The following is a 17,538-nucleotide window of genomic DNA, read 5'->3' on the forward strand; positions in this document are numbered from 1 at the left end:
ACTATGCAGGACACTCACATCCAAATCGCTCATCCATTGTCACCTGCCACCCCCTTGAACCTTCACAGAATCAGCCTCTCTGTCAGATGGCTATCTAGCCTCTGTTTAAAAGTCTCCAAAGATGGAGAACTCACCACCTCCCAAGGAAGCCTGTTCCACTGAGGAACCGCTCTAACTGTCAGGAACTTCTTCTGGATATTTAGATGGAATTTCTTTTGAATTAATTTCATCCCATTCATTCTGGTCTGTCCCTCTGGGGCAAGAGAGAACAATTCTGCTCCATCCTCCATATGGCAGCCTTTTAAATACGTGAAGATGTTTATCAGATCCCCTCTCAGTCGTCTCCTCTCCAGGCTAAACAGACCAAGCTCCCCCAACCTTTCCTCATACATCTTGGTCTCCAAACCCCTCACCGCCTTTGTTGCCCTCCTCTGGACACGTTCCAGTTTGTCTACATCCCTCTTAAACTGGGGTGCCCAAAGCTCAGCCAATGAGAGTAAGAATGCCAGCCTCCAGGCGGGAGCTGAGGATCCCCTGGAATTATAACTCATCTCCATTTTAAAGAGACCAGATCCCCCAGAGAAAAGGGCTGCTTTGGAGGGTGCTGTCCATAGCATGTCCCTCCCCGGAGGCCCAAATTCCAGCCTCTCCTGGCTCCACCCACAAAGCCTCCAGGTCTTTCCTAAACCCGAGCTGGCAACCCTGCGTGGCAGAGACTTCTCAGATGGCTGAAAAGAAGACAGAAGTCATTCGGGGAGGGGGGAGGCTGGGACGTAATCAGAGCCTCCCTTTCCCGCTGCAGCTTTGGCGCCGGGGAGGTGAAAGATGCACCCCGCCCACTCGTGCCTCCCCGCCAAAAATGCTCTGTGTGAGCATGTGTTGCCAGGATAGCGGAGACAAAACGGGCCCAGTCTTTAAATTAAACACAGTGACACAGTCCGCCCCCCTCCCCCTCCCCTTTCCACTCCCTGCCAACAGAGAGCACAGCTGTAAAGCCAGGCAGGCTCAAAAGGCCCAATGACGGAAGGGTGGCCGTTCATCTGGCTCTTCCCCTGGAGGAGAGGAGGGGGGAGTCCCAGCACCGACGCAAGCAAAAGAGGGGAGGGGAGCCCCTTTTCCAAAGCAGACTGGTGGCGCTTCTCAGAGCAGCTCCACACGTGACACGTCTCAAAAGCCACCTGACTTTTGCACACTGAACTAAAGGTGCGGGCAGAACTGTGGTGCTCGCGCTCTGCCGTGTATGGGGGGGGGGGGTGCACATGAAAATCTTTGCACGGAATGAGCTACATGTGCAAGAGACACCAGTGCTCTGAACCTGGGGCAACTCTTCCCTGACTCCCAAGACAGCCATCAACCAACCCACCAAAAATATTCATTATCGGGCGGTGGCCTGATATTTTCTGCCCAGGCCTTGCCCTGGGATTCTGGGCCATACTGGTGCATGCCCTTCCTCTTTGCCCTCGGGCTTGGGCTATTCGGTTCTGGTGCGTTCTCAGTGGACGCGCAATGCACGAAGCGCCTGCACAGTTTTCAAGACATGGAGGAGACAGCATGTTCAGTCCGTGACCGCAGTTGTTTCACAAGTTATTAAAATACCTGAGCCAAGTTTAAATTTTATCATAACAATACCAGGGGGGGGGGCAGACGGCGGAAGCCCCAGGTCAAAGGGTGGTAGAGCGAGACAGTAGGCAGTAAACGTTTGGCTGGGGGGTGGAGACCTCGGAGACAAAGACTGCCGGGTGAGAACATAAGGTGGTGACCTCCTGGGTGAAGATTCTGCAGGGCGAAATTGCATTCCCTGTTTCAGAACCTTCAAAACATTGCCAGGGGGTGAAAGAGATAGCGAATCAATGAAAGTGTTGAGCTACACAGCCCCACGTTCGAGGTTCCTGCTGCAAGCTCCAACATGACGCATTCCCAAGAAAATGGGCATAAGGATCGAGATTTAATCTCTGAGTTGATTAACCAAGAAGATCGATCTGCATAAATGCATTTACTATAAACAGCAGTTCTGAAGGGGGGGGGGTGGATGTGGGGTAGCAGAGGAACTGTGTTAGAATTCAGGGGTAGTCAAACTGCGGCCCTCCAGATGTCCATGGACTACAATTCCCATGAGAATTGGGAATTGTAGTCCATGGACATCTGGAGGGCCGCAATTTGACTACCCCTGATGGATTCCTCAAAGTGCAAAAAAGGTGGGATTTATTTCTTTATTACCTTCCTTCATACCCAAACCTTTCTCCCCAGTGGGGATCCATGGGAGGCTTACATTCTTTTGCTGTCTTCTGTTATCCTCACAAAACCCCTGCGAGGTAGGTTAGGCTAGAAGTGCTTGAATGGCCCAGGGTCGGTCAGCAAGCTTCCACGGCACTCGTGAGGACTCGAACCCAGTTCTCTCATCCTAATCTGACATTCTCACTGCCTCACCACTCATGCTCTCTTCTGGCTGCCTTCATCGCCATGGGGACTGAGTTAGGAGAGGCATTCCCTTCCAAGGGACATGGAATGCCTCTTCCACCTGGGGCCCCTCCCCTCCCCACCCCCTCCTGGCCCATCACTGGCCATTCTGGGAGAGGTGAGTGGGTCGACATGACCATATAGGGTCACATCACCTGATAAATGTTTAACACATTTTGAAAGCAGATAAAAAATGAATTAACTCCCACCCGTTCTGGAAACCCTTCCAGGGCCATCAAACCCCGGTTGAGAATGCCTGAACTAATCGAAGCTTGCCATCTAACCCTCTGGCAACTGGATGAGCCCCAAAACAGCAAAAAGAAGGGGGCGAGCGGTTGGCAGTTCCGCCAGCCCTGTTCAGGTCAGCTCAGGAAACCCATTATGATGTTAATTCCTGGCCTCCCCACTGCCCAGAAATGCAATTAGACGTTGCGTAGCTACCGGAGATACACCTTGGAAGGAATGTTCACATGTCCTTTGAGACACAAGCAAGACTTCGAAGCTCCTGATCTGGGGACCCAGAAACGTGCTTTGCTCCAGAGAGGTTCCTGGGAGGGTGGTGGCAGATCAGTGTGCTGACCGCCCCCCTCCCCTTTCCCACATCGGAAAAAGCACCTTTAACCCGGTGCATGAATGCTCGATTTCAGCTGCAAGTTTCCACGTGACACATGAATCCTCCCCGCTGCGCCAACCACTTTAAGTTTTTTAAGTTTTCTGACCTCAACCTCCCAGCACCACACCTCCAAGGCAGCTTGGGGATGGCACTAAATGCTAATAAATACAAAAGACAATCCAACTGCAGAGAAACAATTTAAAAAGCAGCATAACAAAACGCTGGAATTACAACTGACTTCCGGACTGCAGGCCTCAGTTCTCTTACAGGGAAAGACAGCTCTGTAGAAGAGATTCTTTGGCATCACAACCCCTCCGAGCCGCTCTCCTCGAACTCTGAGGTCTTCACACACCACTCCCCAAACCTCCAGGAATTCCTCAAGCCAACGTGAGTGCCAGCCTCCAGGTGGGGCCTGGGGATCCCCTGGAATTCCAGCTCCTCTCCAGACTGCAGAGATCAGATCCCCTGGAGAAAAGGGCTGCTTGGGAGGGGGGACTCTGTGGCCTTGGACCCCACTGAGGGTCAGGGATGCCAGCCTCCAGGTGGGGCCTGGGGATCCCCTGGAATTCCAGCTCCTCTCCAGACTGCAGAGATCAGTTCCCCTGGAGAAAAGCGCTGCTTGGGAGGGGGGACTCTGTGGCCTTGGACCCTACTGTGGGTCAGGGATGCCAGCCTCCAGGTGGGGCCTGGGGATCCCCCGGAATTCCAGCTCCTCTCCAGACTACAGAGATCAGTTCCCCTGGGGGAAATGGAGGGGCATTTTCCTAGGGTTGTGCGCTTTGGCTTGGTTCGGCCGCCTGTAATCGTACCCCATTAAGGCCCCTGTCCTGCCCAGGCCTCTATCCCCAAATCTCCTGAAATTTCCCAGCCTGGATCTGGCAACCATATCCTTCCCATGGCCCCATCCTCCCCATCCCCTACTAGCTGGCAACCGTATCTGCACCTGAGGCAAACCTGACTTCATCAATCCTTAAAAGCAGAGGCGGATCATGAAGCATCAGGGCCAAACTCAGCAATGACTTTACACACTGGGTGGGTGACCAGATTTGTCCCTGAGGACATGAGGTGCTGGCAGGGGGCTCCTGGGAATTGTAGTCCATGGACACCTGGAGAGCCACAGATTGGCCACGCTTGCCCTATACAGATCAAGGCTGCGGGAGAGAATTAACTCCGTGCATCTTCCCTGACCAAAACTGACCCCACTCCCAAAGGGCTTTTAGTTTCCCACAAACCCCTTTCCCCAATGACTCAGCACAGAATCATATGGGGGGCAGGAACCTGAGGTTCAGAAAACACATTTTCATCCCCCTATAATGCTCCCCGCCCCCCCCCCAAAAAAAAACATCTTGCCACGGAAACTGCAGCGCATTGGGTTGGATATCCATCGACTAGCTCCCCAAGAGGAGAGAACAATCATGAGGCAAATAAGGCAGAGAATGGAAGACACAGATCCTGAGTTCAACATCCAACGATATTTTCGCCCCTCAATATTGGGGAATCCTTCCTGTGTACAGATCTTTTCCTGTATATTTGGGAATATTAAATGACGGTGCCTTTCTTTTAGCGCGGCTAAATATTCTCGTATGAATATACTGTTCACTGTCTTCATGGATGTGGTGTTCCTGACCCCTTATATCAGCCTTTTTCAACCTTCTGATCCTGCAGGAGGCCATGGAACAAGTTTCAAGAAGCCCAAGAAGTGATGTCAGATGGCCATGCTTCCCTGCCATGCCCCTTTATATTGCATGTCACTCAAAGTAACATCACTATCTGTATTAACAGACAGTCTTGAGGAGGCTGGGGGGAGGGGGAGATAAGACCCAGTTTAAGATGGGAATAGGTGTGCAGGCTCCGCCCCCACCCCACCACAAAAACCACCAAACAACTCACTCACGCTCAGGAGGGGAAAGGGGGAGCAAAGCAAGATAGGAGGGGAAATGCAGCGGACACCTGGACCCCTTCCCGGGAATCCTTATATCACCTATTTCTCCACTTGCAAAAACCACTAGTTAAATACTGGAGAAAACTGAAATTTACTAATGGAGAGAACCAAATAATATATGGGCATTTCTGCACATCCATAAAAATAGCATCACGCCAGCCAAATGGCATTAAGCTAAATATTATCGCGCCTCCCAGACCCTCCTCACCTTTTTCTTATCTTGCTCTTTTCTGCCGCCTTTTCGTGCTTCTCACCCTCCATGTCACCTGCTTGAAATGGCGGAAGAGAGCAACGTGGTTTATACACAACTCTCTTCCGCCTGTCAATCAAGCCAGGCAACCAATCCTCTTTCTCCATGCTTTAAAGGTCCCGCGATGCCTGCTATTTTTTTTACATGCATACTTCTCTGTTGTTATGCCTATGCATCTAATCATAAATGCATAGTGCTTTTTGAACACTACCCCTTCTTAAATCACAAATCTTGTTAATTTAAAAAATTAATCTTGTTCCCAATTTTGGAGGGAAGGGAGCTTTAGAGAGGCATACTTTGTGCTACAACATTTGGAAAAAATTATTTCTGGCATTGCCTGCATGCTTGTCTGCCTATTCGTTGCTCCAGGATTTCAGATATTTTAAAAAAGACGTTCCCATCCCCAGGAGAGGGGGTGGGAGCAAGGGCGTGATGAGGCAGGCGCCTTTTGTGTGTTTGAGCCTTTATACTTTCCCTCTGCTGGTTGTTCTCCTGTTGCTCGCACTACATAGGTTGGTGAATCCACTTTTGGGGATTCCTCAACTAGTGCTTGAAAATGGAGGATGTAGCCGGCCGGTTACTGCTGAGACGCTGGATGTTGGTGATGTCATATGCAGGGGCTGGAATATAACAATTACGTAAGGCAGTGGTCCCCTACCTTTTTGAGGCTGGGGACCGGCAGGGCAACTGCCCGCCCGGGCACGCCGCGCATGCGCACATGCGTGACCAAAATCGCGCATGCACGGCACTTTCAGGCATTCACGCATGCGCGAAATTGCTGCGCATGCACAATTTCGGCCGCGCATGGCACATGTGTGCATGCGCGGGCGCGGCCCTGATTCCCTCTCCCCCCCTCCCGCAGTAAGAAGTTTTTTACTACGGGGGTGGGGAGAGGGAGCCGCGGCCCGGCGCCAAGGCCTTCGCGACCCAGCACCGGGCTGTGGCCCGCGGGTTCGGGACCACTGACGTAAGGTAAGCATTTCACTATTTTTAACAGGTGCAGAAATCCCCATAGAATTTTAGGTGAAAGGGATCCAGAGATCATCCAAGAATTGGTCAAGGAATTTTCCACAATACTAATGATAAATCATTCATATCTGAACCCCATATCAGATATATAAAAAATTTCTGTGCACCCCATTGCAAACCACACAATATGACTACCTTGTAATCCAGCGTCTATTGCTTTATACATTATTGAAGGATTGTAAATATTATTTTATCGTATTATTTTTGTTCTACTGTTTTATATTTTTTTAACCCCTAAAATGCATTTTTCCTTACAGTGACACCCACCACCCCAGTAAGAACCTCAGTTAATCCATGCTGACTCCTACTCGCTTTTGAAGCTCAGGACAATGAACTCAAGTTTATTCTCATAACACACACCCCCCCAATAAAGTAGGCAGGCCACCCAGCAAGCAGATCCCAGCTCAATCTGATCAAGGATCCGCCTACACCAGCATCCTGTTTCCTTTGGGAAGCCTGTGAGCGGGGCACAAACGCATCAGCCTTTCCCTGCTGCTCCCTCTCCAAACATCAGGCATTCAGTGGTAGACTGCCTCTCAACATGGAAGCTTTATTTAGCCATTTCCAAAGAGGCCTAAATCCCTCTTTTGTGGAGTAGAGATGTGTTCCCCTTGGTCTCCCCAGAATCTGCTCCTTGTTCTCTTCAGTATACGGCCCAGTATAGAGCTATGGCACATCCTCATTTAGAATGTTGTGTACAGCTCTGGTCACTGTTTCTCACATAAGGCACTGCAGAGCTGGGAAAAAGTACAGAAAATGGCAACCAAGATAATTAGGGGGTTGGAGCACATTCCCTGCAAGAAAAGGCTAAAGAGTCTGGGAGTTTTCAGTTTAGAAAAGAGACAGTGTGTGTGTGAGGGGGGGGATGACATAAGGTTTTATAAAATTAGGCAAAGCAGGGTGGGGGGAGAATTTTTTCTCTCTCCCCCCAAATAGTAGAACTTAGAGGGCACCTAATGAAGTTGACAGGCAGTAGCTTCAGGACAGGCAAAAGGAAACACCACTTTACACAAATATGGAATTTGCTGCCAGAGGATGTAGTGATGGCCACAGGAATAAATAGTTTTAAAAGAGGATTAGACGGATTTAGAAAGGATTGCCATTGTGACCAAAGGGAACCCCCACATTCAGAGGGAGTGAAATCAGCCAGGAGACATCAGGGGAAGGCCTCGGTCCCTATATGCCCTGTTGTTGGCCCTCCATAAGGACCAGTTGGTTGGACTAGGTGGACCCCTGGTCCGATCCTACAGGACTCTCCTTACATTCTTATCAGGGAAGGCATTAGCCTCTACGCCGTCTTGTTGACTCTCCAGAGGAACTGGCTGGCCACTGAGTGAGACTAGATGGACCCTCAGTGGTCTGATCCAGCAGGGCTCTTCTGATGTTCCTCTCAGGGGAAGACCTCAGCCTCTCTGCCCTGTTGTTGGCCCTGCAGAGGGAGTGGATGGCCACTGAGTGAGGCAGGATGAAGGACTAGAAGGACCCCTGGTCTGATCCAGCAGGGCTCTTCTGATGTTCTTGCGATCTTGAGTTCTTGCATTATGGAAGAGGGAGAAAAACTTAGCTCACCACTCCCCCCACCCGCACCATGCATCATTTCACAGACTTCTATCGTATCCCTCCTGAGTCATCCCCCCCCCCCGCCAAAGCCTCGAATGCTTTGGCCTCACAGGAAACCACAGAGCACCTCTTTGCCAGCAGCTTCACATGCAGAAAAACAGTCACTAGAAACAAAAATAGATGATCTGTGGAAATGTCTCCACCGATTCCTAATAAGTTTCTGAGCTTTCACTGGCTCTTCCTCAAAGAAAATGAGAGAAACGATGTTGCAGAGGTCGCCATCTGCAAGACCTGCAGTGGGCATAATTGGGCAGAATATATAGGGCGTCCTGCAGGGGGCATTGGAAGAAATGTCCGCTTAGCATAGCTAGGATAGGAACTGCCTGAGGATTTTTAAATTCTCTCCTCCAGTGCCCTTATTGGCTCCACAGGTGACTTCCTACTTTTTTTAACAGACTTCCTCCCTGCTTGCCTCCAGAACAGTTGTTGAACAACAGACTGACCGCAGATAACAGCCAGCTAGGTCTTTCCTCTTTGTATACTCGCGGTTTCTCTTTTGTTTTATCCTTAAGCCTCCTGTTGTTTCACCCTCCCTGCATATTTAAACTCCACTAAAGGCAGATTCAGGAAGCTAAGAGGACAGGTCTCTGGCCTCCGTGCTCTGCATTTCTGTTTTTGTTTTTGTTTTTTTAATTATCGTACATTGCCTAGAATACATTTCTCTTTTTCAGAAAAGCACCTCCAAAGAACAACACAGCCCGGCAAGCTCTCCTGAGACACATCAATCGCTGTTTTGTGCCTGTAATCTAGACAGGATCCAAGCAGCTCTCTCCCTATCCTCCACCGTGACAACTCTGCTCAAGTCAGCAGAGGTTTCTGAGGGTGCCCATCTTCCTACTGGCAAACTCAATACTGTCCGTCCCCGTGCTTTCTCCATAATGGCTCCTGCCTTGCCACATCGCCTGCCCCAGGGGGTCAGGAAAGCTCCCGTAATGCAAAAGAAAACTATTCCAAGAGGGCTTTTCTGCACAGGTAATTGGGTTGCACCGTACAAAATGGCTTTAAACACTGGCTTGGATAAAGGAGGTTTAAGTATTGTGGTCGATAACGGCTGCATTTATCTTATTGTAAGTAGGATCCTATTTATGTGATTTATCTCCCACTTAATGCGACCTGTGAATACTTGTGCTATGCTTGTCCTTTCTGCTGATTTCAGCCTTCTAAAATCCTAAAGGATTCCTTAGTCTGTGTCCCATTTTGGTGCTTTGTACTGGCTCAGGAGGTGTCTCCTCTCCAGAGTCCCCAGGAGAATGGCAGACCATAAACCCTGTTCGTTGTCAAACACGGCTAGTTAGAGTCAAGATGCACAAGTAACTGGGCAATTACTGAGAGAGGGTGAGAGCTGGAGGTAAGACCTGAGTACAGCAGCACATGAGCCGTTAAACACAAAAGTTAGCAGATGTGAGAACTGAAACTTTAGGTCCAGCGGTACTTCCAAGGCCGATAATGTTCAATTACGGGAGGAAAGCCATCGTAAAGATGAGTCTTCCGGTTGAACTGGCACACCGATAGACTTCCACAGGTCATCCCGTTGCTCCAAGGTCATCCACAGACGGATTAAGGGAGAAGCAGCACGAGGCTTTAGGAAGCAGGCACAAGGTGCAATGAGAGGAGAAAAGAAGAGTCCGTGAAGGAAAAAGAGATTTGTGGGGCTCTGGTAGAAGGGAAGGGTGCGGGCAAGAAGGGGCCGTGAGAGACAACTGGTGGAAACAGTTAAGGGGATAGGGGAATGCTGAATGGCAGATGGTGGAGGAAGTGAAGAAGCAAAGGTCCTGGGTAGGGATAAACAATAAGGTTGCCAGACTCCAGGTAGGGCCTGGAGCTCTCCCAGAATTGCAGCTGTGGCAGTTTCCCTGGAGAAAAATGCACATTTTGGACGGCAGACTCTATGCCATTGTAAGCCCACTGAGGCCTCTTGTCCCCTCTGGAAATGCCCTAACCCAGAGTTGTTGTTATTATTATTATTAATTAGATTTATTTCCCGCCACTCCCCATAGGCTCGTGGCGGGTTACAGTAGTCTTGTCCCCATTAAAATACCCATTAAAAGACTTTAAAACAATCCCAACATGGTGGAAGCTCTCATTATTCCCACCCCTGCTATCAGAGCGGCAGGGAGGGTGGGGAGGAGATCTAACTTACTAGGTCCGGGAGGGGGGGGGATGGTGGCACTCATTCGCTGACCCCGGCCTCAACCAAAAACCTGGCGGAAGAGCTCCGTCTTGCAGGCCCTGCGGAAAGCTGGTAAATCCCACAGGGCCCGCAGCTCACCCAGGAGCTCGTTCCACCAGGTAGGGGCCAGGACCGAAAAGGCCCTGGCTCTGGTCGAGGCCAGGTGCGCTTCTCTAGGGCCAGGAACGATCAGGAGATTCTCCCCCGCTGAGCGTAAAGCCCTGTGGGGGGATATAGGGCGGTAGGCGGTCCCTCAGGTATGTGGGTCCCAACCCGCGTATAGCCTTAAAGGTCAAACCAGAACCTTGAACCGAATCCGGGCAGCAATTGGCAACCAATGCAGCTGCCTCAGCACAGGCTGGATATGGGCCCTCCAAGGTGTACCAGTGAGGACTCGAGCAGCTGCGTTTTGCACTAGCTGGAGTTTCCGGATCAGAGACAAGGGTAGGCCGGCGTAGAGCGAGTTACAGAAATCTATTCTGGTGACCGTCGCATGGATCACTGTAGCCAATTGTCAGGGGACAGGTAGGGCGCTAGTAGTCGGGCCTGGCGAAGCAACCCAGTTAAGAAGGACAGATCAGCGAGGGCTCTGAAGGCAGGGCTTGAGGCTCTTTAAAAAAAAACGCTAGATATCTTCTCTTGGGAAGCAGAAAGAGATCCTCAGAAGCAGCGCCATGGGGCAGAAGATATAACACAGATGCTCTATTTTTCCATGGAAATGTCCCGTCCCGCCTATGTGAGATTCAAATGGTTGGTCTGAGGCAGCACAACAAAACAAAAACAAAATCAGAGTCCAGTCAGGACACCTTTAAGACCAACAAAGATTTATTCAAGGCGTGAGCTTTCGAGTGCAAGCTTTTTAGTGGAGACTATGTCTAGTCTCGGTTGGACTCGAGAGTCATCAGGGCTATGCATCGTGTCAGATTGGCCACCCTGCAAAGCAGGGACAATCCCCACTCCCCAAGGGTTTGTACGTGGTCCAGGGTTGTAAAAGCCTTCTTTGGCTAGCATTTTTGAATAACGGAAGTGGAACATGTTCTGATTCACATTTCCCTGCAACACCCACATTGCTGCTCAGAACAGCCAGTGTGGTGCTGCAGTCGGAGAGTGTCGGATTAGAATCTGGAAGGCCCAGGGTCGAATCCTTATGTCATGGAAACCTCAGGCCAGTCACGGTCCCTCTGCCTGGCCCACACCATAGGTTAAAATGGAGGAGAGAAGAATGAGACACTTTGGGCCACAAGTGGGGAGAAAGGCAGGATATAAATGAAGTAAATATAAATAAAATAAAAACTCAAATAGGCCAATGGCCTTTAGATAACCAGCTGCCCCGCTCCAAATGAACACTTTCTTTCCTTTGGTCCCTGACAACTAAAGAAGAAAAGCTGGGGGGGCGGGGGTGTGCCCCACTCATTACTACCTGAAGGAGTCTCAAAGCAGCTTACAAATCACCTTCCCTTCCTCTCCCCACAACAGACCCCCAGTGAGGATGGTGAGGCTGAGAGAGCTCTGAGAGAACTGTGACTGGCTCAAGGTCACCCAGCTGGCTGCAGGTGGAAGAGGAGAGGGGAATCCAACCTAGCTCTCCAGATGAGTGGCTCTTAACCCCAACACCCAGCTGCCTTGATCTTGCCAGGCCCCATCTGTATTACGGAGAGAGTAATATGACGTTACCTTAACCCAGATAGCCCAGCCACATCTGAACTCAGGAGCTAAGAAGGGTCAGCCCTAGTTAGTACTGGGGTTGGAGACCACCAGGAAGCCCAGCATTTCTTAAGGCCCAGACCACCAATGGCAAACCACTTGCCTTGAAAACCCTACAACTTGCCTCGAAAACCCTACAACTGGAGTGGCCAAACTGTGGCTCTCCAGTTGTCCATGGACTACAATTCCCATGAGCCCCAGGGGCTCATGGGAATTGTGGTTCATGGACAACTGGATAGCCACAGTTTGGCCATCCCTGCAACTCGATGGCCCTGCCCACCCCCGACACCACCCTCCCAGGCTTCCCACTCCAGCAGTCCCAAACAGCAAGTCCTTTGACCCCAAACTACGCAGCCGCTCAACTGATTCGCAACCTTCCGACTTCAGAAGAAGGGGCAAAGATTTGCTCTCCCTCCTGCTTCACATGCGGGTTCTTTAAGGCTTATCACGGTGCAGGCGCCTTGCTGAAAAGCTCGCCAGGAGAACGCATCCATCTTTTGGGATGGGTGGCCTAAAGCTGAAGAATGAAGAGGGAGGGCAGGCCAAGGAGGGACCCGGGACCCAAGCGAAGGAAGCCACGGTTTCACATATCTGAAACTTAATCCCGCCTCGGGCCTGAGAGAACCGAGTTCTGCTCCCCAGCAGCTAACTCCACGTCTTGGCACGCTGACCAGACGGAATCCTGCTCCAGGAATGCTTGCCAGACTTGAACGGCGTTGGCATGCAGTTCTCGACAGGGAGGGCTGGCCGGGTTTTAAATAGATCTCCGCAGCCCTCAGCAAGAAACGCAGCCGAGAGCTTACGAGGGACAAGAAACCTCCTGGATCCGCACCCCGCCCACCTCATTACAGTATTCCGCTGCTCGTAAAAAGGCCCCTGTGGGGTTTACAGAACGTCAGCCAATGGGACAAGAAGACTTTTAATCCCCCCCCTCCGACTCCGGAAGGGAGGAAGCGTGATTCGTGCACCTCTTTCTTTCCTCCACTCCTGCAAATTGCAAAGTTCAAAGGAGTGAGATTGTTCTGACACCCACACACACACAGAAAAAGTATGCAGGTCCCAATGTGGTTGGGAAAGTTTAGATGCTCAGAAATGGATTTCTGCAAAGAAACTCACCTTAGGTTTTAAAAAATATATATTATTCATTTTGCTGCTAGGTTTTGAGGTTGTTTTTTTTTTCAAGAATTGGGACCTTTTTTCATCCCACTGAAATTATTATTATTATTATTATTATTATTATTATTATTATTATTATTATTATTATTATTTCGATTTATTTCCCGCCACTCCCAAATGGCTTGCGGCGGGTTACAATGTCTTAAAAAACCCATTAAAACTCCCATTAAAAGACTTTAAAATGTCACAACATGGCAGCACAATAATAAGATCCCCTTCCTACCCCCATACCTAAAAAAAGGTTACAAGAGAAGTTTTAAGCCTATGAAAAGCAGTAAGAATTTCTAGCCTCTCCCCTGTCCAGGGAACAGCAACTGGATCCCTCAGATTATTTCATATTTATGATGAGAATTCTGGGAGACTAAGAAATCCTTAAATACTTGAACTTCTTGCCTAGGAATCTAAAATGTCTGCTCAGGCTTTTGATCCTAAAACCTGGCCTTGCGGTCAAGGATTTCCATTCCTACACATGCGCACCCCAGACTCAGAAGAAGAATTAATTTCTCAGTAAGTTACTCATATCTATAAAAATTGATCCCCGGAGTCATAACCTGATCTTGGTGCTACTGGCCTAAGTATTAAAAAATGACGAAAACTAGATTTGTTTTACTAAAGCCACTCCTCTTGACTTCCTTGAATTCAAATGAGAATTCAGATCCAGAAACCTGATTTGCACAAAAAAGGGGGGAGGGGGGAACTGATTTTTATCAAGCAGGCTTGCGTTTTAAAATATACAAAATCGCATTTCTAAAACATGGCACATTATTTAACACAATTCACAGAAAAGAGATTCAGTTTTTCCCAAGTGCATGTGAAGTTGCCTTCGCCATACTCTTAGTCCAACTATGGCTCTTCAGATGTTCGTGGACTACAATTCCCATGAGCCCCTGCCAGCATTGCCCACTCAGACTGGCAATGGCCTTCAAGCACGGGTCTTTCTCATCACTGACTACCTGACCTTTTGACAGGAGATGCCAGGGATTGAACCTGGGTCCTTCTGCATGCCTATCAGACTTCTCCCAAACCAGCCCAACACGTGCCTATTTTCAATCCATTCCGCAACATTTTGCCAGGTTGCTCAAGGCAAGCAAGCCCAACCACATGAAGGTTTCATATAGAAACAGATGGCAGATTTTGCCATTCAGGATTTACCGAATAAGATTGTAGTCCAAATCAGCATATTCCACCCACAAAATTAGAGCAAAGGGAAGGAGAAATACTAGAAGGAAGCCGTAACTAAGGGGAATAATAACAACATTCTTATAGTCCACCTTTCTCAACAGAATCAGGGTAGGTAACATCAATAAAATAACAATACATACACACACACACACACAGAACAGTATTTAAATTAAATAATTAGGTTCTAAGATAATTAAAAGTCTGATAGCAAAACTCTGGAAGAGAGGAGCGGAGAAAGGAGCAACTACTCCAGGGTGCCAGGAACTGCATGTTACCCCAGGGGCCAAAAAATGCAAGCATGGCCATAGCAACGAAGGGGAAAATAATTTGTACAGCCGGTTGCTTAGCACCCTGAACGAAGGCAGAGGGGGAGTTCTGTGTTCACATGTCAAATCCCGCTGCTCCCAGCTGCGCTTTTGGCAGTTCATACCTGCCGCCAGGAGGATCTCTGCCTCTCCCCATGCTTTGCCCTCCTGCTGAGAAGGAGGAGAGGTTGGCATCTTTAGGATGGGTTTAGACAGGGCCACGCTTGCTCTGGATTTGGGGATCTGTCCCCTTTGCCGTCGCCAGATCATGGCCTTCGTTGCAGCTAAGCATGCCAAGGGCTTCACGTCCTTCAGCCAATCCGGATTCACGCCAGTTCTCGCACTCTTCTTACTTTCCAAAGCACAGTTGCCCTCCTTCCATTTGCTCTGGCGCCACAAATTACATACATTTCTCCTCCTCCTCCTCCCACCCCCCTGCAAATTCTCCCTTCCACATCAGGGTCCGTTGTGCACGCATCGGATAATGCACTCCCAATGTGCTCGGGCAGCTGGACTTTCCGGTGCAGAACAGGGAAATCTACTTCGAAAGTGCCTTGAAAGTGCCTTGTCTCTTGTGTGCAGACTAGACCCTTGTCTGAAAGTGTCCCCAGCCTGAAACGCGAGTCCCTTTGGCGCCCTGGCCCCTGCCTGCGCTTCGGGGAAACTTTTCTTCGGGATCCGGAGCCGCCTGCGACCCCCCTCCCGCCCCGCTTTCGGCACGAAAAACCATTTCTCCCCACCCCCCCGGATCTCCCACCCCACCAGTCCCGTCTCCTGGTCTCCGTCGCCGTCCACTCTTCCCAACGCCCCGCCCCCCATCCTCTCCCCCTCCGATCCGGAGTCGCTCCGGTTCCCTCCCACCGCTAGGTCCTCCCTCGCGACGCCGGGTGGGCTCCCGAAGTTATCTCTCGCCGTCCCAGACCTGCTCTGCCCCCAATGCCAAACTCTTCTCTCCCCCACCACCCTCCGATCCGGAATCGGGGCACTAACTTCGGTATGCAATTCGGAGTCACTCCGGATTGCCTGCTTCCGAAGTTGCGGCTCGCTCCTCCTCCGCCCCACCCCCGCTTCAAACTCTTTCCCCTCCCACTCCGCTTCTTCTCCGGAGTGACTCTAATTCTCCGCTCGGCCCCAATCCGGAGTGACTCCGGCTTCACCAGCGGCGCCTGCCCGGGAAGTCAGTTCCTCCACCTCCTCCTCCCGCCGCCCCCGGCCCGCTTTCCGACCGACCGGCCGACCGCCTCTCCACCGTCCGGGCTCACCTGCCCTCCTCCCCGCCGGGCTGGCCGGGCGACGCTGGGCTCGGTCGGCCGGGGCTGAGTGCGGCTCCCGTTGGCAAGTAACAGTCTCCAGGGCTACGGTCACTATGGCGCCTCCTCGCGCGGGGTTTCGAGGCAACTGTTGCTAGCCTCGCCGCCGACGTCACCGCCGGGGCCCCGCCCCCGGACACGCCCGCCACGCCTCCACGGCGAAGGGGGTGAGGAGGAAAGAGTCTTTGCCTCGCGCTAATTGGGCAGGAGGGGCGAACCAATGACGAGCGAGCGACGTCAGGGTGGGCGGGGCCGGGAGTTGGCGGGCGTTTTGGCGCGCCGGGCGGGGGACGGAAGAGCGGCGGGGGAGGGGTGGGCGAGCTAGTAGCCTCTGTGCATGAACAGAGCGCATCTGCCCTACGCAGAGCCAGCCTTAGCATGGAAAAAATGCCTCCCGCCCACCCCCCGCCCGTGTCTCTGTGAATGCGGCTTTCCCACTCTGCTTGTGCAGAGGGCTTTCGACGTCCAGTATGTGTCAGGCGGAAACCAATGGCAGGGGAGATGTCAGTCTTCAGATTAAGTCCTTGAAATTGAGTCCTTAGAACCCCACTAGGGAAGATGTGGCACCATTTCTGTAAATCACCCAGAGCCGTAGGGAAGGGCGGTATAAAAATAAATAATAAATAAAATTGGGGAGGGGGGAGACAAGTAGGGTGACTGGCTTTGTGTAAAGGACTGGGTGGTAGGTGGGGAAAGACATGGGGAGACTCCTGAGAGGTGGGAGGGTCTAAGCTCCGGTGTTGGTTAAGGTAACTGCATGGAACCTCCACAGTCCAGAGCACTCTACATCTAAAAAAAAAAAAAAAGGGAGGAAGATAGAGACAGAGTTCAACGAGATCTGAACACAATGGAAAAATGGGCAAATGAGAACAAGATGCAATTTAATAAAGATAAGTGTAAAGTTCTGCATCTGGGTCAGAAAAATGCAAAGCATGCCTACTGGATGGGGGATACGCTTCTAGGTAACACTGTGTGTGAACGAGACCTTGGGGTACTTGTGGATTGTAAACTAAACATGAGCAGGCAGTGTGATGCAGCGGTAAAAAAGGCAAATGCCATTTTGGGCTGTATCAATAGAGGCATCACATCAAAATCACAAGATGTCATAGTCCCATTGTATACGGCACTGGTCAGACCACACCTGGAGTACTGTGTGCAGTTCTGGAGGCCTCACTTCAAGAAGGACATCGATAAAATTGAAAGGGTACAGAGGAGAGGGACGAAGATGATCTGGGGCCAAGGGACCAAGCCCTATGAAGATAGGTTGAGGGACTTGGGAATGTTCAGCCTGGAGAAAAGGAGGTTGAGAGGGGACATGATAGCCCTCTTTAAGTATTTGAAAGGTTGTCACTTGGAGGAGGGCAGGATGCTGTTTCTGCTGGCTGCAGAGGAGAGGACACGCAGTAATGGGTTTAAACTTCAAGTACAACGATATAGGCTAGATATCAGGAAAAAGTTTTTCACAGTCAGAGTAGTTCAGCAGTGGAATAGGCTGCCTAGGGAGGTGGTGAGCTCCCCCTCACCGGCAGTCTTCAAGCAAAGGTTGGATACACACTTTTCTTGGATGCTTTAGGATGCTTAGGGCTGATCCTGCGTTGAGCAGGGGGGTGGACTAGATGGCCTGTATGGCCCCTTCCAACTCTATGATTCTATGTAGCAGGGGTATCTGGTGTTTTAATAGGCAAGGAAGAGGATGTGAAGTTCACAGGAAGAGATGCATTTCGAGGATGCTGTGAAGGGGAGGTAGCCAGTGGGTTGAGCTCCTAGGAAAAAGGGGAAA

At 50.6% G+C, this 17,538-nt stretch overlaps 1 protein-coding gene across 3 annotated transcripts in view; it reads right to left on the reverse strand.

The window, feature by feature from the left end:
- The window catches only part of RFX2 (regulatory factor X2), a 59,780-nt gene extending 43,916 nt beyond the window's left edge, over nt 1-15,864 (reverse strand). For 2 of the 3 annotated variants that reach the window (XM_077331742.1, XM_077331740.1), the window contains exon 1: nt 15,711-15,864. The gene's annotated coding sequence lies outside the window, so the exon portion shown is untranslated. The remainder of the gene's footprint in view (nt 1-15,710) is intronic. The other variant, XM_077331741.1, reaches the window with a different exon arrangement.
- Nucleotides 15,865-17,538: the final 1,674 nt, after the last annotated feature.

This window comes from Paroedura picta, chromosome 4 (genome assembly GCF_049243985.1).
Source record: "Paroedura picta isolate Pp20150507F chromosome 4, Ppicta_v3.0, whole genome shotgun sequence".
NCBI classification, from domain to species: Eukaryota; Metazoa; Chordata; class Lepidosauria; order Squamata; family Gekkonidae; genus Paroedura; species Paroedura picta.